At 47.6% G+C, this 19,579-nt stretch overlaps 1 protein-coding gene across 3 annotated transcripts in view; it reads right to left on the bottom strand.

Moving 5' to 3' along the window:
* BDNF (brain derived neurotrophic factor) overlaps window positions 1-19,579 on the bottom strand; it is a 39,920-nt gene that overhangs the window by 18,981 nt on the left and 1,360 nt on the right. Inside the window, exon 1 of one of the 3 annotated variants that reach the window (XM_033007023.2) lies at window positions 329-442. The exons of the other annotated variants lie outside the window; for them this stretch is intronic. The gene's annotated coding sequence lies outside the window, so the exon portion shown is untranslated. Of the gene's footprint in view, window positions 1-328; window positions 443-19,579 lie in introns of those variants that run through there. 3 annotated transcript variants of the gene reach the window in all.

Below are 19,579 nucleotides of genomic sequence, written 5' to 3'. Positions count from 1 at the left end.
CGCGCCCCGTGCAGGGCGCCGCCACGCGGGCAGCGCGCCCCGCGCGCCCAGCCCCGCCTCGCCCCGCGCCGCCGCCGTCGGGGAAGCGCCGCCGGTGCGCCTCCCCCCGCCCCCCCCCCCCACATCCACCCTCCCTCTCCACATACCGACCCCAAACAAAAGCCCCGCCGGGCACCGGCCAGACCGACAGGTGCGGGAACAAAGGGGCGCGGGGCTGCCCCGGCCCCCCCGCCCCGCCGCCGCCCTTCCCGTTCCCCCGGACGCCCTCGCACCGGCCCGCAGCCGCCCGCCCCCGGCCCCTCAAGTTTCCCGGCGGGGCGCCGCGTACCTCGTCGTCCACACAAAGCCTGTCCGGGTCCCCTCCGGGAAGTCACATCCTCTCCCGGACGGCCAGTCCCACCGGCCGCCTCCCGCCGCCCCAGCAACACAGGCGGCGGCTCAAGTGTCTCATCAAAGGTTTATGAGAGGCGGGAGGGCAGCGGAGCCGGATCCCCCCCCGCCCCCGCCGCCCAACGGGAGCCTCCCGCCCTGGCCCCGCCGCCGCCTCCCCGCGGAGCGGCTTTCGCCCCCCGCCCGGGCGTCTCCGGCCAGCGGCTCCAGCGGCCGCAGGCACCGCGCCGCTCCGCGCTGCCCCGCTTAAAGACTCCGCGCCGCCTCCCCGGCCCCGCCACCGCCCCCGCCCCGCCCGCCCGGCCCGGCCCCCGCTCCCCCGGCGCCCCCCGATCGGCGGGCAGGGCGCGGAGGGGCCGGGCCGGGCGGGGAGCGGGGCGGGAGGGGGGTCGGTCGGTCCGCCCGCCGCGGGATATTGGTTTACTCCGCCGGGTATTAAGCAAGCCCGATCAATTTAAATATCGCTCCCGCGCTGACCTCTCCGTAGTTTGCTTATTAAGAATGCAATCAAGATAATAACACGCATTGCTTATTAATGAGCGCCACAGGTAACGTTACACCGGTGACTTTCTGGAGGCGCGCAGCCGGGCGCGGGTGCTCCAACCAGGCGGCCCGGAGCCGGCTCTGCCCGGCCGGGCACCGGCACCGATAACGGCACCGGCAGCCGGAGCCGCCCGTCGCGCCAGCGCCCGCCGCCAAGCCGGGGGCGTCCGGGTGCCCGCGGATCCCGGGAGAAACGCCCGGCCCGTCTCTGCCCAGCCGCCCGCGGGGTGGTTTGCCGTCCCCTCTGTCAAAAATCTGTCTCGCCGTTTCCCCCTTCTGCCTGCGCAGCAAACCCAGTAAATTATTGATAGTGGAAATTGCATGGCGGAGGCAATAATGGCATCCCCTGATTGAGTAGCTCCATTTGATCTTGGTAAAGACAGAGAGATGGCATGCTCCCCGGCCGGGCTGGCTGTGGGGAGCGGGAGCACGCACGTGTGCTGGTGGGGCACGGCGCCTTGCGCCATGTCCCACGGCGAGAGCCAGCCGTGGGAGTGGCACCCACTTCATGGGCTGCCGTGGCCTCACCTCTGCCCTCCCTTGCCCCCTCACTGGGAAAACTGGCCGCAGTCGATTTTCAGAAGATAACCCAGGTGTTTTATGAATCGGTTAAAACAAGTGTCTTTCTACACCTTAAAGCCTTACTGCCATCTAATTGCAATTAACACCAAGGGCCTATCCGATTCAGTGCGCTCGTCATCATTTATTTGTACTAGGAGAAATGTGTGCAACTCATTGCTGCCTTCAGACAGTCTGATTGCCTCTGTGCTTTTGCTATGAAACACCTGCATTTATTAGATCAGTAAAGTAATAAAATATCCCAGGCGTTTGAAATTTGAGTACACCTAAGGCCTTCCATATAAAACAGCTTTTAATATATATTAAGGGAAACAATCCTGGTGGTTAATATCCTTTGCAGCTTTAAGAACTCCTTTAAAGACCATGTTCAAGTACCACATTACCATCCTTCTTGCACTTGGGGGTTTGGTTTCGTGTGTTTGAACTAAGAGTGTCACAGAGCTGTGAAGACAGTTCCAACTCTCTTGTCCCAGTGATTTCCAGTCCAAATCTACTCAATTTACAAGAAAGCAGACTGTCTTTCAAAGTCCTCGCTGACAGCCTGTGCCTGAGGAATCATGCCCAACTCATGCTGTCTGATAGGTAGTTGCTAATAAAGGCAGCTCTTCGTGCCAAGTCCTGCTCAACTATTTCTGTAATATTCAAATTCTGCCATTAGGAATACATCAGCCATTTCTTTTCCCACTCTAATAGACCAGTCTAACCTTGCATCTCTCAGCGATACTGCCAGGTGGATGTTTGAGTGCCATTTCAAACATGGGGATCATAACTGGAACTTGCTAAACTAACGTACACATTTTATTTTACCATTTTGGACCTCCCTCTGCGATACTCTTCAGCTTTCCAGGTACATCTGGGTTAGGCTTGGTGCTCGATTTCACCAGGGCAGCATGTTTTCAGCAGTCTTTTTGCACAGTGATAAGATAGCACAGTTTTAATATTCTGTGTTCATAAGACGATGCCTGCAAATATTTGGAGGATCTACCAGTCAAGTTTAACAGCAGCAGCAGAGGCTACTTTAATGAGCTGTAATGTAATACATTACACACATGTTATTCCTGGAGGAAGAACTCTTCTCTTGGTACACTAGACATGCAGATGAGCAACAGTGAGTATCATGCTTTAGAGACACAGAAGCATCTGCTGGCTTGCTCTCAGGACGGAAGGAGAAGGCACATATTCTGAAAAAGTCTGCTTGCAATCAGAACAAGTTTTTTAATTTTGGAAAGGAAGCGTGTTACGGACTGCCTGACAAGTCCTCACTCTGCGGGATGCGCTTTCAGCTCGGCTCCGCTAACGTGAGAACCACCAATTCCAGGCAGCCGTGGGCTGAAATTCCCATTTTGATCTGCTGGAAGCACTCTGCCTTTCGCCCCAGCGTAGAGATTTTCATAGGGAAGCAGTGTGGTCAGAGAGCTGCTGTATCTTGCTGGTATAATCAGTCCTGTGGGGGTTATTACTAGCCAATGCTTGATTACTGGGAAAATGAAAAAGTAGTGTAAATAATGACCTGTTTGGGTTTTTAATGCACATACAAGCTGGGCTCCATATTTTTCAATCAGCCCCTGACTTCAAGGGGAATTTTTTATGAATGAGCCCCAAAAGATTGGGCCCACAAGGTATTAGTTTGTGAAGGAAGTGATAGTCATCACATGGAGACGCCACCCTGGTCAGAGCTCCGCTCCTTTGTCCACAAGACGTACTGTAAGCTTGGACATATACACAAAACCTTGCCTTTGAAATTTGTGGGGTACGTAGGATACCGTGAGCAGACATCCTGATGTTTCCCGTGGGTTCCCAGGAGACCCCAGAAAGAGTTCTCTCTTGTCATGTCTGAAAAAGGACATCCCCCAGCCTGTCTCAGCTGCAGCTACGGTTTCCCTGTTTGGGTTGTACAGGCGTCAGAACGGAGTGACACTCCAAAGGAAAGCTATGCCGCAGGCTGCATGGGGAAGAAATGGGCAGGCGGGCCCCTTTCTGGTGATTTCGATTTGGTTAATTCCGCGTATCGAGCCTCTCAGTGCCATTGTCACAGCATGCCCACGCTACAGCATTTACCTTGAAACCAACTATCTTTTTCCTATACCTAACTAGTTAAAAATATTTTTTTCATACACAAATCACACTTCACCCTTTTCCGTACAGCAAGAGGGAAAGAGTAAGAAAGAGTAAGAGTTGTCAATCAACATAATGTTGATTTATACCTGCAGCAATATCAGATTGCTTGCAGGGGGGTAAGACCATTGCTTTTTTGCTGAATTCAATTTAAACTGAAGCATAGGCACTAATGATGCTGTAGATACTACAAAGAAGAAAGCAGAAGCATGCACATCTGGTTTCTGTCTCAGTGGAGGTTATGCATTATAGTGATTGATGTACGAGGCCTAAATTTACTGATAAACTAATTATATGATAAAGTAGTTTGTGGGGCTCTTAAATTCCCCCATTGCAATTGTAAGAGAAGCAATAAAAAAGTCAATATTTGAAAAGAGTAACATTCTTAAAAGGTCCACAGTTAGTCAATACATAATCGGCAATTCAGCCTCCCCCCACCAATGTGTCTTTACACTCCCCATTTTATTGACATAGTATCTCAACCTGGTTTTGAACGAGAAAAAGGTCAAGAAGCTACAATTTGGACTGCCTCTCACTTGGTTGTCAGGATATATAAACTAATCCTGATTACAGAAATGAGAATGCGGTTGATGTACTCGTGTTGTAACACTAGAGTATTTTTTCTATTAATAATTTTAATTGACTGAGGTCAGTTCTTATATCACTACAAGCATTTTATGTTTAATTATGTTTATTCATGTTTCCTAGTTACCTGTCTTTGCTATTTTTTCACATTAAGGGGCTGGAAAGTTAATGGAAATAAACTTTCCCAACTCAAGCAATGCTAAAAATTGCAATGGACTATAAACACAACTGGAAGTTGCAGGCACGTTGCATTCATAAGAAGATGACTGGGCTGTGACGCCACTCTCTGATGATTCAGCTATCGCAGCACACACAGCGGAACCACTGCTGCTCCACACCAACATCATCGGGACTAGAAAACCCTCAGCATCTTCCAGGACTGAACCCAAATTCTTCTCAGCTATGTAAATTCTTTGTACCCGTCCAGGCTGTGACTGAGTGAGATGAACAGAGAAGGGGTTGGCGAGCACTTCCCTAGCCCACCTCTTGAACCCACAGGTCAGCCAAGCCATGGCCACGGCCACAGCCTCTCCTGGGCATCTGCGTTGTGTGTTAATGCCCTGGGGTTGGTGGCGCTTGGATCTCACAGCCTTGAGGTTTACCTTGTGTCCAGCCCACAAAGAGTTGCTGTGGTTCTGGTTTCCAAGCTGGGTGGCCGGAATATACCCCGTGCCTTAGATAGCACAGGGTACTTGCTCTTAATGCTGAGCATGATTTCGCCTTCAGTGAACGTCTGCTGAGAGGCCTTCCAGCCTCATTTTATCAGGGAAAGTATTATGTGAAACAGCAAAGACAAGAATACAAACCCAAAGATCTTTCATTAAACATAATTTGTGGGCTGCATGTGTACATGATAAAGTGGTGAAACCTACCCTTTCAATCACAGGCACCGAAACCACAACACTTTTGCTGAAGAAAGTATCACCCTAATAGCTCAGAATCGTCACCCTGCAGCTACAGCAAAAGAGAATTTAAAACCCCAGCAAACAATTAAAATAATTGGTCTCTTCTCATGTCTGCTAGAGGTATGCCAGCTTTCTGTCACATGGGGAGATCTGTACCCTGGATCTTGTCCCATGCCTTCTAGTCAGGGATTTCAGCACAATTTATATGCATGAAACTGCTTCTATAACAGAGCTCTGTGGTAGGTGCAGAGTAGTGTTTTGCAAACGAGGAAATACATGTGTCTATTATATATAAATTTATTAAGCTCCTCATGAACATACTTGTTCGGCGAGAACACCCCTTCTGTGTTTGTTCCTTGCCACTGCTCGTGTAGTTGTCTTTACTGGCATCAACTGTCATAGAAATGGAATATGAGTCATACATGACAATTAACACATACATTGAGTGATGAACAAATACACACACACACACACATTCCCCATCCAAATCTCTAGGCTTCCCTTTTGGGGCTCTGCATGAACTCCACATGCTGTTTGGACAGTGGGACTCCTACACCAGGCATGACATCCCTCTTCCATGTGCAGGAGGGCTGGGGGTAGCTGGGAGTATAGTTCACACTTTGTCCCGACCGCTCGGTCCCACGGCCAGTGCGGAGGCCACGCCATGCTGGCCCTGTGCTGCGGGGCAGAGGGTGGCTATTGAAGATGGTGGTACAGCCAAAAAGGTGAAAACCAGAAATACAAAAGGAGAGAATGAATCCAACCCAGCAGCAAAATTAAAAGTTGCGTTTACCGTTCCCTGATGCTTTGACACTCACTAAAACTGGGAATTCATCTCCCAAGTGTCTCTGCCTTACTGCTGTTGTTTTGGAGGCATTAAACACCCAGTGCCTGAGGAAAGAGCAAAGTATCTGGGTTGTGCCTGAGAGTATCCAGTGTACCAGGTGTCTGGCGTACGGTGCCCGAGCCCTTCCCCGCTCGCCCCCTGAGCTCCCCGGTAACAGCCCAGCCATGGCTCCATCACAGCAGACAGGAAAGAGGGCATGAAACAACAACAACAAAAAAGCAGGCTCTGAGTGAGCTGCAGACGTGGGAAGAGAAAAGAAAATCCCCTCTCCCCCAAAGAGGCTGTGTGTGATTCCTGGGGATGGGGGAAACCTGAGCCGAGTGGGGAAAGATTAGATGGCTGGAGATACACTCCTGTGACGAATCCGGCCATTGGAGCTCTATGATTAAAGAAGATCAGAAAACTGTTGGTGCACTTGTGGGTGAAAGGTGTTGGGATTGACTCATCTCTCCTTTCCTCTAAGTATTCAGTGGGTTTCAGTTAGATGCAATACAGTGGATTATTTTTAATATTTAAAGGGATCAGATTTCAGGGATTTAATAAATTTAGTGAGGCATCTTGTCTGAGTAGGTACGTGCCTTACCAAACCCTCCTCAGTGCATAACTGTGAAGAGCTTATTTTGGGTGTGTCCTAAAAATAAGCAAGCCCCAAAACCCCAGGTTCGCAGCCCTGCCAATGTTCCTTTGTAGTTTATTTCTATTTAAGCAACTAAAATCTCCTCTGACATCAAGCTCAAGCACTCTGTTCGCCAGGTGCGGCCGCTCAGCGATACTGCCCAGAGGGTGATGGGCGATAAGAGATCTAAAGCAAACAGTCAGGGAGGGGAGATGGCGGATGGCATTTGGCGCCGGAGGTCGGTAGCTGTGCCGGGGTGCCCAGCGCCTGTGGGGCCCCGCTCCGGCCCAGAGCTGGCAGGAGGGATCCTCCTCGGGTACACGGAGATCTTGGGGAATGAAAAGCATGTGTAAACATTAAATACTTCTTCTAGCTCTCCTGCCCTGCTTTACTTTCATATTAAGGCGTTTTACGCTGCACTTGGATAGCTGTCTTCATCTTCCCAAAGAGGTTAAGGTGCTTTGGCTCTGTCTCTCTTTAAAGAGCAGCTACGTCAATACTTTTAACGAGCTGATGTGTTTAAAGATGAATTCAAGATTTTTTTTTTTTAAAGGGTATCAAGCTATTTTACCTAAGAAGCAACTCCAGAGTTCAAAACATTTTCCATGTTAATCACCTAAAGCATTAAAGAGAGACATATGTGAGGGACAGTAGATATTTTTGTTAATTGCAAACTAGAATTATCAGTGTGGCAATAAAAATTAAAGAGTCCTCAAAATGAAACTCAGACCACATTATGTTCTCCAGTTACTGTGACTTGTGGCTCAAGAAACAAGTACGGGATTAGTTGCATTAAAGCCAAAATTTCCCTTGACTAACACGTTTCATTTGTTTGCTGTCTTTTCTGTTTATTGAACACTTGAGATTGTTAATCTTCCACTAATTTAATGACTGGAATCATGTTGTGTATAAACGTTATTACATTCCACTTTGGAGATTAATAGGCAGCCATGAGTCAGTCCAGCAGTTTTCACTTGTCCAGATAAAGGGGATGGTCTGTTTATCCATGGTGGAGGAGCACCCAGGTGACATGTGAGCACCAACGACAGCAAAAGAGTCAAGATTTGGGCCACCATCAGGCTATGTGCTCACCCATTCCTTGGGGCACATTAATCCACAGCAAAAGATGCCAACAAAGAAGGTGCTGTCCCCACTCCCTCTTGTCTTCCACTGTAACACCCAGCCCAGCCCCAGGGAGTGGGATTTGCACAGGGGCCTTTATTTCTCTGCATTGGTCAGATTAAACTATTTAATTGACTTGCATTGCAGAATTGCTTTAAAAAGTAATTAGTATCAGTATAGTTGTATTTGAGGTACTCCTGTTAAAATATTATTTTCCTCCTCGCAAGCACAGTATGAGAGTAACTGGATGCACAGCCGGTTCTCTCTCTGCAGCACGTGATGTGCTCAGACTATCATTTATAGATGCAGAAAGATGGGAATGAAACACAGGGTATAGCTAGTCTGGAATTCAAAAATCCTGAAATATTGATTCAGAAAATCAATAAAAATTTTAAGATATTTTAAAATAACTTTCTTCAAGTTCTACACCATTTCTCAAATGGGAGAACCTATTGATTTCTCTGTCCCAGCCTACACAAGGACAGGGTGGCTCTTGAGAGGTGACGGTGAGGCAGAAGCATCCAAGACTAGGGACACGGCCACCACCACAAAACCCACACGACCAGAATGTCAAGCAGGAGGAAAGCAATCACGCACTCAACGTGCCCAAAGCCCTGCTATATTTAGGGCTGGATGTGACTCAAAGACTACTCAAGTAAATCCACCTCTGGCTTTGGCGAGACATTTAGTGGGGCCTGTTCTTGGTGGTTCAGGACTCATGCCATTGGAGTATAAATTTGTAAACAACACTATCTACATTTGTTTCCTGGACACTGTTTATTTTTCATCTAGTTTATACAGCTGAAACGTAAATGCTTACAAGAGAGTGGTGGCTTTAAACACCTCTTTGTATTTCATTAGTTAGCTTGTTTAATCTGATATAATCTATTGCAACTCACAGTTGTACTATATTTCCTTATAGTGCATTTACTTATTTGAATATAAACACCACTGAAGTCAACAGAAATGCAAAGTATTTAAATCAGAAGAGAGCTGAGTGCTAGATATTCAGCAAGGACTCTGCAGCCGGGCATTTATACCCTTATTTTAGACTTCTGTTACGTTTCTGTTTGATGCTTTACCCTGCTACGTGCTCCGGGCAGAATCCCTTTCCCTTCCAGGAATGTATAGCTTCTTCCCCTTTGGTTTCTTAATTTGGGTTAGATCCCATAATATGAAAAATATACTCTGATATTGCACCTAGAGCACATTGATGAGGCCTAAAGAGCTCTTCTGTGATGGGAATTAAGATCAAAAAGGATATGGAATTTAAATATTCAACATTTCTTCTCGGATATGAAACAGAAAAATTGTTTTGATGCAAAAGTCATTGCAACAGAATATGTTACTTAGACTCTGGGACCATATTAGGGTAAAATGGCTTTTTAGATAGGAATTGCACTGAGAGAAACTCCTTCATATGGAAATTATGACATTTTGTCTATTGCCTCTTACTACAAATGTTTAAAAGATCTGTTAAAAATATTCTTTTAAGAAGTTGTATGAAGATAAAAGAAAGTCAATAAGAACTGGTATAATTTAGAGGCTTATTTCTGATTAATTTCTTAATTTAAACCCTGTTAACTGCCACAAAATTACACCAGTTACCAGATCTGGGGAAGCATAACAGATAACATAGTTTATTTTGTAGTTTGGGTTTGCTGTGCTCTTGTCAGGCCCTCACCCTCGCAGTAAATGAATGCTGTGCTAATTCTACATACTGATGGGTTTAGAGAGACTCAGGAAAAAAGGCTGAGATCAAGTACAAACACAAATGGAAGACAAGTGTACAAGAAACACATTCTCACTGTCTGACAAACTGGTTCTAGACCTCCATCTGAATTTAGCTGATTGATTTTTAGCTAACCATTGATCTTTACCAACATCCCACAAAAAGCATGGCCTCAGAAGGCAGTGGGCAGCTTCCCCCATCAAGATTTTGGATACAGCCAGACAGGACACGCTCGCAGACTGCTGAAGAATTGCTAAACTGGTTTGCTGGGACAATGGACCTTTCATCCCCTGCTCATCCCTCCTGGGAAAGATGCATTGCTATTTCTTTTCTATCCGAGCACTGCTCCCTCAGCACAGGCCAGCCTGGGCCTGCCAGGGCTCCAGCACTATCCATCATTTCTGCTCACCCATCACCTCCCAGTGCTCCCACACCTACTCGCTGGCAGGGGGTCCATGGTGGTCCCCAGGAGCCCCACAGGGTCACCCTCTGGCCACACAGCCAGGTAGCCCAGGGGCCTGCTGCAGGGCAGGGCAGGGCTGTCCCAGCAGGGACAGGGATAGGCATTTATGATGGTTTGGAGTGCCTGTGTAAGCGCATTGTAGGCTCCTGATCTGGGCTGATTTCTGGTCCAGTGCTTTCTCTCTCTCCTCATCTCCCAAAGAGGAAGGTATGCTAAAATGAATCTTTATAAATAACCTGGTAGAGTCTTCAGATAAACGCTAACAGCCTTCCATCACATTTTTTTGTATTGGTATAATAAATAGGGCTTTGGGAGTATTCTCAGGTACCTAAAGCACATCCCTTCTGTACATGCTTCAATCATACAACCCTATAATGTTCCTTCCCTAACACTTGCCTACCTGTGTTACCATATCTCCAGCTAGTCTCTGCCTTTCCAAGTGGTGACAGTGCCTGAGAATGGATAAAGGAAAATTAACTCAACCACAGCCCAGGTGCCTCCTCTTTGAGGGTACAACTGGGCTGCCACTGTGGGAGCAGTACCTGGGGGTGCGGGGAGGGCTTGTGACCACAGCTTGATCCACCACAGCAGTGGTGCTGCGTCCTGGCCTAAAGTCTCTGAGCACCTGTGTCTGAGAGTCTACGCTGCCTTTTCCTAGGAAGAGTCACAGGTGGGGTGGGACAAGGCTTGAGAAGAGGTTGACACAACTCGCAGCGATGCCAAATGCTCAGGCTGAGCATCCAGAGCACACCAGGCACCTGCTTCACTTCTTTGCCCAGAGGCCCCTCCATGGGGCTCCTTCCCTCACGTAACACAACTCACCTCCTCTTCCAGGGGCTCTCCGTGTCCTGCCCACCCCATCCCCACTGTTGCTTGTATCAGGGGCTCCGCGCCCTCCGAGCCACCTTCTTGCACAGTCTCCCATCCCTCTTATCTCCATTTCCTTGGCTGCGGGAACAGCGCGTGGCTCGTTGCCTCTTACAGGGCTGCAGTGAGGGTGAGCGGGATGCCACTGCTACACAGGGAGGTATTAACATCCATCGGCAATTAGCTCCGTGAGCTTTGTGGGGATGGCTGATCTTATGTGTGGGGTCTCAGGGGTGACCTCAGCCTGCAAGCCACATTGGAACCTCAAACTGAGAGAGACAAAAGCACAAACTGATCCAAATGAGACTCGGCTCCGTGGCTGCATCATCCCCAGTATGTCCTGTGGGAGCCCGCACTGAAGTCTGCTCAACTCTCCTTTTCTGAGAGGGAACTGGCATAACGCACATCATCATCATCATGTTTACAGCCCTGGCAGAGATGAGCTGGGAAGTTCTGCTGCTCATCAGAGCCCCAGGCAGCTGTCACACACAAGCAGCAGCTGGTGAAATGGCCTCTGGTGGTCAAGGAGGCAAGTCAGTACATTGCCTTGGCCTTGCCCTATTGCTCTTGGACAGGCTGACTTGCCAGGGGATGGTACAGACCCAAAAGAAAACAATTTTGAAAGGTATATCATCTTTGGCTTTCCTCCTGGCCTGAAGTGTAAGCCTTCCATTAGTCTGAATTTCTTCCCCGTTTTGTCTAGAAAATCACTACCGATAAATGAATATGAAATTCTGGCCATTTCAAATCAACTTTCTAGCTTTGCCTTAAAAAGGGCCTAGCCTTCTCCTCAGATATTTTGGTTTCCTTTAAATTTGGGAACCAGCAGAATTTTCTTTAAGGCATGCTGCAGGAAATCTTTGATGGCAAGGTAGATAATAAAAATAACTATTTGGTGTCAAAGGTAGTAGACTGAGGATTAAAAGCCCCTCTGAAGTCAGAGATGTTCGGGTTTGTAAAAGAGCTCAAAAAAAGAGGCAAGAAAAGCAGTGGGTATCCTGGGCTATGCCCATGGTTGGGCAGCTGATGACAGTCTAGGTGAAGGATTTGGGAAGAGGAAAACAACAGGTGGTGGGCGGAAAAAAGGATGAGAATCAGATCCGCCTGGGGAATAGGTGGTGGATAGAGTGACCGACGGCTGATGTAAGAGTGAATACCACGGAGAAAAGAATCAGATGAATCTATGATCAAACTATTACTTCTTGTGCCACCAAGGCCTTTGCGAAAGACTAACACACAATAAAAAAAAAAACAACAAACTAGAAAAAACCCTAAATTTAACTGCTGATTCCCTTGGAAGAGGTTGAGAGCAAAACATGTGACATATATTAGTCACATCACTTAGAAAGGTGTTCATATACCATGATAAATGATGAGTGTGGTATAAGGACTTAGAATAACTTAGTCAATAAACCAAATTTGGGACATGAAGAGAGATTCATATGGGAAATACTGTGAGATTCACTCCTTTTGTGCTTGACTCTCTCTATAACCAATAGATACATTATTCTCTTTTTTTTTTTTTTTCTCTAATGCAATAATTTTTCAGCAATAGAATAAGAGATATCACACTTCAGGCTTCAGCCAAGTGACATGTACAGAAGCAAAGGACACTTGAGATGTATTGTCATCCACTGAAAAATTCCAAACCCAGAATTTAGCCTCACTTAAAAACTGCTAGGGCTTTTTGTTTTCCAATACTATTTTATCAGATACCTGTTTACAAAATTCAGCCAAATATCTTCTCAGATAGGCAGATGTGAATGAACAAACATGTATTTGACAGAGCCAACTAACCATCTAAGCAGCTCCAGCCTCTTGACCCCTGCTCATGACTCTCATTGTATCCCATTCTCAGTAGAGTTAGTCAGGTTTCAAAAGGTATTTGCTGTCAGAAATCAGCTGCCTTTTCTTTTTTTTTTTTTGTTTCTTTTGGTAACCACCTGTTTCCCTGAAATCCATTGTCTTTTCATGATACATTTTGTTCTGAATCTGAGTATTTTATCAAATACCACTGTCAGATTTTTGATGATAGCTTTAGAGGGAAATACTGAAAGCCTCTTTGAACAGTCTGTAAAACAATATAGAACTGAGTTTTTGTTGAAAATACTGTAAGAAAAGATAATTTTGAAGTGTCAGATATTTTCACAACTATGTCTACCTTGTCAACATGTGGCCTTTTCTGGTTCCTCAGGGAAAATCTGAATGGGAGCCAAGTGATAGGTACAGAACGACGAGTGAGCCACCATACAACCTTCATCCATTGCTGTTGTTTTACGGAGTGAAACATGTAAAAGAATAAAGAAACCTGAATGCAGGCTCAGGGCTGAAGTCAATGTTTTCTCATTTCCATAGCTGTACAGATTTAGTGTCTCTAGTGTTCTAATAACACACTGTAAGACTGAGTATGTTAAGCTATACTGTTATGTCTTAGGCACGGGCAGTCCGCATCTAGACAGCCTCCATCATTCTCTTACCATTCACAAGTGCTTCTTAAAAAAATATTCTACTTATAGAAGCTTGAACTTTTTTTTTTTTTTTTTTTTTTTTTTAATTTATGGTATTTTTCAGCTTCTTCAGTGCTCAGAGGGAAGTTTGGCAACATCTCTGTATTGTCAATGAATGAACAGAGGTAAAAGAACAGGAAAGATCTGCCATACAACACACAAGCTGTATAGGAACCAGACTAGACACACTCTGTGGGTTCTTAACGAAAGCAGCCGAGGAACCAGCCCCATTGGTCTTCCCTCCAGTCTGTCTTTAAAGAGGATGTATGACCATGTGTACAAAGCAAACCCCTTGGACACTGCCCATGTTCTTCTACTGTGGCCAAACAGATGAGAGAAGGGCTAATCCTGAAATCTTCCCACTGCCAGGGTCCCTTCCTCCTCAACATGCCTCAACTTTTTTTTTAAACTGCTTCAGCTTGTATTTTACCATTTGTTATAATAATGGAGTCTAGTCAGAAGCTTGTGGCCCCATAAACTTTAGACATAATTTTAACTATGTCAGCTTTAAAAAGTCAGTATCTGCCTCATCAAAGGGCAATCATGTCCAATGTGGGTGTCTGTGCCAATTGTTTTGAACTGCAGCAATAATCCAACCAAACCAGGCAAAGAGCTTTTCTACACCCACATTTCTTAATTATCATCATGAGACTGAGGTAGCTGAGACCAGATCTATAATGTTTTCTGGATGTCAAAATGCCCACACACCTTCTGTAATCCTTGTGCTACCAGCCCCCTTTCATATTGCTTTTAGCTGGTCCATCTAATTATCTATTACCGTAACTGTTTACTGGATTGTTCCTGAGTCCCACAAAGGCTTGTCAGGAGGAAGGGGCTCTGTTTCAGAAAAAGGAAGCATCTTGTCCAAGGAGACCTCCTTAGCAGCACAACCTATAAGCATTTTAGTGGATGATAAATCCTTCCTCACCCCTTTCAGAAATGAACCATATTTTTTTTACAGTCAGGTGAGACCTAGGGCTTTAAAAAGTTTCTGCATACATTGCATCCATAAACAATGCATTTTCTTGGGAGTTTTGGGGTCTACTGTCTGTTTGGAGAATAAATAAGTTCATTATTTTCACATGTGCTACAGTCAATAAGAAACTGAAATGGGAAAGTAGCGAAAATGTTATGACTTAATGAACATGTTGCGTAATCATTCTTGCCAAATGTCAAAATAAATTGGAGGCTAGAGTGTACAGTTTACGCTTGTTAAATTGGGGTTTTGTGTGCTATTTTGGGAAGGAAAAAAGAAGACAGACCAGACCATGAAAAGGTAGAGGGAAGAGAAAGTACACACTTGGCCACTTCTGGCAAGATCTTCGTCCATTACAGTCCCACCTCTAATATTCCCCACAGGAGACCACACAACAGCCTGGGACTGTGGGGAAGCCACTTACTGACAGTGGAGTTGGGTCTTTGGCAAATGGCCCGGCCCCAGGGCTCTCCGCTAGCCAAGGAAGAGCTGGGGCCAACCTCCCACAGCCCGGTTTATGCCACGGACTGGGCTGGGCCTGGCCTAATCCCTGTCTCCCTGGGAAGCATCGAGTTGCGCCAGGGGTGAAAAATCAGTCACATCTATTAGTGACTTCAAAAGATATTTTTCATCAGGAGACTATGAGTTTGTGCTCTGCCATGAAGTTCAAATGAGAACAGGAATAAAGCAACCAGAGCCAGATTTTGCTTTTGCTGGAGGCTGTTGTGAAATGTCTGTTCACTTCTACAGGTATCCCATCAAATCCAGTTTTGGCATAGAGGTACTGAGAAATGCAGGTTTTGCTTACGTTATGCAAAGAGTTTTCTGTTTGTCCAAGCGACAAGTATCTTGAAAGCTCCAAGTTTGGAAATAGCTACACAGCTGAGGACCCAATCCTTTGAACACCAAAGTGCGTCACGGCTATTTTCCCTTTGCGATTGCCTCAGGAAAAGACCAATTAGGATTACGTGATAAATAAAATTACTCCCATACTTACGTGACTAGGAAAATAGGTCTCTCAGACTGCACATTCAAAAGGAGATCAAAGAAATATTGTTCTTTTGTGGTTAGATTTTGTCTTTTTTATGTTTTTCCCCATTGAGTACATGTTCTAGCAGCACCGAGAGGCCACAGGCACGTGCTTCTTACTCCACCTCTACTTCTAGTAATGGTAGTGCCACAAAGATGCCTGTATTTCTTGCTGCCTGTATGAAATGCATAGGTACATATATGTGGCTTTCATTTATTTTGTTTCATGACACAGGGAGGGGGGAAAAATCCTTTTCATACACCTACATCTATCACATAGCAACTAAGAATAGAAGCAATATTGAGACAGATGGAAATGTTAACTGTGACAGCTCACAAGCACGAATCACACATTTGTGAAATAATGAAATGGGTGGGCAGTTGTTATATGAACTCCATGTCAGTTGGTATGTTTTCCTGGCTATAATTTTGCAAGAGTATGTCTCAGAGATATTTTCAGTTAATGGGAGAAGTCAGTGCCCTGCCCTGCCCTGCACCTTGCTGGTGTGTGGGTGTAGGGATTCACTGAAGCTGGCAAGTGGTTTGCACGCAAAACTGCTCATCATGTGCCCTGGGTCCTGTGGGACGTCCCCTGACATTTCCCTGCCAGGGCATTTTAGTATTCCTAACAATGTGGTGGGAGAGACGCAGAAAGGAGGTGTAAAAACGCTTAGAAAACCAAACATGAAGGAAACATGGGATAGTTACACTTGTTTCAAACTCTTAGTCCAGGCACACAAATATTACTTTTTTTTTTTTTTTTTTTTTTTTACATATCATCTTCCCATATTCTGTGGTCCCTATTACTAACTGGACTCATCAATCATGGATGAAAATGAGGATTACAAAACCAGTCCTGCGTTTCTCAGCTCTTTCTTTCTAGTTCTTCATGCCCCAAAAGCCATCGTCTCCATTTTAAGGACCACTTTGACAAGCCTGTTTTTGCTAGCCCCAGTTTCTTGGCCCCAGTCTAATGTTAGCTTGAAGGGGAGGGAGCTGTGAAAGTGTCTATCCATATGTATTTTACCTTGTGCTACCTGTCTCTTTCCCAGGTCTAGGGAACCTACTGATTTTTAGCAACTTTGAGAGGTACTGTTTCTTACAGATGCTGTTTACAGCACTCGACATGACTATTTTTTGCTAGAGGAATGAACTAGATCTTCCAAAATCTTATGGATGCTCTCTTTGTTGGTGTATCTGATTAAAAAAATTCTAGCAGCTACATCTTCAAGTGCTCAGTGGTGATTTACTACAGTGATTCATGGTAAGACTTACAGCTCTGAGGAAAATTTGTCCCTCGGGATTCATCCACCTTTCCAGAATTTCTCATGGCAGGGCAATTGTATGCCACTATATTTAAGAAGCAACATATGGTTACTAAATAGCAGCCAGTCTGCATTTTCTCTGGGCATTTCTGAGAGCTCAACAATATCAGTGTGATAAAGAAACTAAATAAAGGACTTGCTGCACAAAGGCAAATGTGTGCATCCAGCCACCTCAGATTAATGAAATGCTAGACATAATCCTCCAGCATACATGCCTGTGAATGGTGGCCACTAAAAATAAATAGTGAGAACTATCAGACCATTTGAAATAGGAAATAATTGAATGACGCTGAAAATCAAGCAGTTATCCAAATGGAGGGGTGCTGAGAATGACAAACTTGGAGAGAGAACATGCCTACGTCAAATACCACATTAAAAAAACATCTCATGCTGGACACAGGCACCTGACAGCCACCAAACCACTGAAGACAACACTTGTGCTATCAGGTAAAATAAAAGGAAAACTATAAAAAAAGGAGCAAGAAAGACTGCTACATCAAAACTTTGCAGTATGATGAGATATTTGAAGGAGATTGGACATTTTACAGTATCATAACCATAAGAGATGAAAGGTGGTGACAAACCACCACCAAAGCGGTGACAGCTCTTGGAGAAATAGTAGATACTAAAATCAATAAAGCTACTTGCAGATTAAGGTATGAGTCACCGTGAGCAAATGTGACCAAATATGGCCCAGTGTCATTTGTTAGCAGCCGTCCGTCCCATGCGTCTCTGCAGAGAACGATTAGAATTCAACACAAACATGGCAACAGAGGCAGAAAGGGAAATACCGGAACCAAGAGTTTTTTAAGAGCTGTTAAGAAAGTAATGGGTGTAAAATGAAAATATAGGAAGATACACACAATTATCTATGGAGTGGAAAATTCATAGAAGCTCCTTGGCAACCTCCTGTATAACAGAACCATTTATTTTGGGAAGTGGATGGGTTTTAGTAGGGCTCATCACCACTAGATCACAGTAGATGTATTCAAATATTAGCTCTACCACCTGACTTCTTCCTAAGTGAAAGAAGGTCAGAGAACGTTTCATTATGAATTTAATGAAACCGGTACTGCAAACTAGGTGCCTTTGAGTTTTATCTAGCCTGCCGATGACGGGTGCTTCCCAGACCCATCTCTTCTCGGGCTAGTTTCTCCTCGCCTTAGAGCTGCCGAGAAACACCTCTCATCGCACCCAGACAGGCATCCCCAGCAAACGCGAGTTCTCCAAGTGGAAATGGAAAAATACACGGAGGGATCCAGCCCGGCCCCTTCCCGGGGCTCCCACTCAGCGGCGCGGCCGGGGGCGGGGGGGGGCCCCGGCGCGGAGCCCAGCCCGCGGTTTGCGCATCTCCAGGAGAGGAGGACGGTTGTTTTTCTTTAATGACAAAAAACCCAAACCCAGCTCCCCCCCACCCACCCTCCCCACATCGATACGAACGCAGAGGAGACGCCAGGTGACCGACTTTCGTGGGAGCTCCGCGCCGGCGCCCCCCCGGTGCCGTCCTGCAGCACCTCCATTTTGGCTGTGCCCGGCCCCGGTGCTGCGAGCGGCACCGTCCGGGGGCTGTTAACGACGTCCCGGGGCTGGGGGGATGGAAAGGGGGGGGAACGGAGGGGGTGGGAAAGGAGCGGCATCCCCGTTCCCTCCCCCTCCTCGGCCCAGCACCGAGCCCCCATCTCCGCAGGACGGTGCCCCCCCAGGGGGGGAAGCGGTCGCCGTGGCAACCGCGGCGGGGGGGAACCCAACCCCCGGCCCGGCCCGTCGTGGGGTGCGCAGTGCCCTGCGCGGCGGCTCCGCCCGGCTGCGCGGTGGGGATGCCGCCCCCTCCCCCGCGGCGGGCGGCCCCGGCGGTGCCAGCCCCCCCCCCCCCCCCTCCCACCCGCCTGCCGGGGGGGGTTTCCCCTTCTCGGCGGCGCTACGTGCGAGCCGGAGCGGGAGCCCGGCGGGAGGCGGGGGCGGCGGGGCCGCCGGATCCTCCCTCCCTCCTTCTTCCCTCTCCCGCTCCCTCCCCGGCGGGGCCCGGCGCCGCAGCGGGGCCGGCCGCGGGGCTCCGCCGGCTCTGCCGCAGGGAGCGCCTGCCGCCCCCGCGCCCTGGCCGGAGCTGGGGAGGGGGGGTGGGCACCGGAGCCGCACCGCCTCGCCCCCCCCCCCCCCCCCCCCCGGGGCGGGGAGGAAGGGAGGCTCCCGGGATCCCCCCCCTCCCCGGGCGGGGAGGCGCACGCCGGCTGGAGCGGGGCGGCGGAGGCAGCGCGGCTCCGGGCGGACCCCTCCTCCGCGGGAGCGCACCCCTCGCCGGCAGCGCGGGGGGCGGGCGGGGGGAGCGATTCACAGTCTCCGTGCAGAGCCGGAGACCCCCCGAGCTTCTCTACCTGCGAGCACTGCTGCTACCGCCGCTGCTTCGCGAAACTGCTGACTTTCCAGAGCTTATTTTTAGCCCGGAGACTAAATATTATTAGCTACATTTCTACGTAGGAAGAATCGGAAGGGCGGGGGGAAGGAGGCACTAGAGAGAGAGATATGAGCAGAAAGCTTATCCGAATGATCTCCAGGTGGGGGGGCTGCGTTTAGGTATCAGGCTTGTCAAACACCTTTCCCCCCCCCCCCCCCCCCCATTCAATTATAGCAAAGTAGATGCGGATATTGGATCATCAGCAATACATGCACGGCTCTCCCGTTCAGTCGTAGGCTGCGTACACAGAGGGGCCATCAGCGATCCCTCAAGCTGGGGACCAGCTCATCTCCATGTAGGTAAAGATCAGATCAGCTGCGTCTCTTTATCTATGTAAAATCAGTTGTGCACAGTGCCAGCTAGAGCTCAGCTGCATCTCTTTAGCTATGCAAAATCAACTTGCATCCTCAGCTAGTAAAAAAAAAAAAATAAAAATCCGTCGCATCTGCTTATCTAGGTAAAGATCGGTTGCATCTCTGCCCAAAGCATGCACACGCACATAGAGAGACGAGATTCCCAGATTAAA

Source organism: Tyto alba, unplaced genomic scaffold, assembly GCF_018691265.1.
Source record: "Tyto alba isolate M040663 unplaced genomic scaffold, T.alba_DEE_v4.0 Super-Scaffold_8, whole genome shotgun sequence".
NCBI lineage: Eukaryota > Metazoa > Chordata > Aves > Strigiformes > Tytonidae > Tyto > Tyto alba.
Note: the sequence above shows the minus strand (reverse complement) of the source record. Positions and strands in the feature narration are given on the sequence as shown.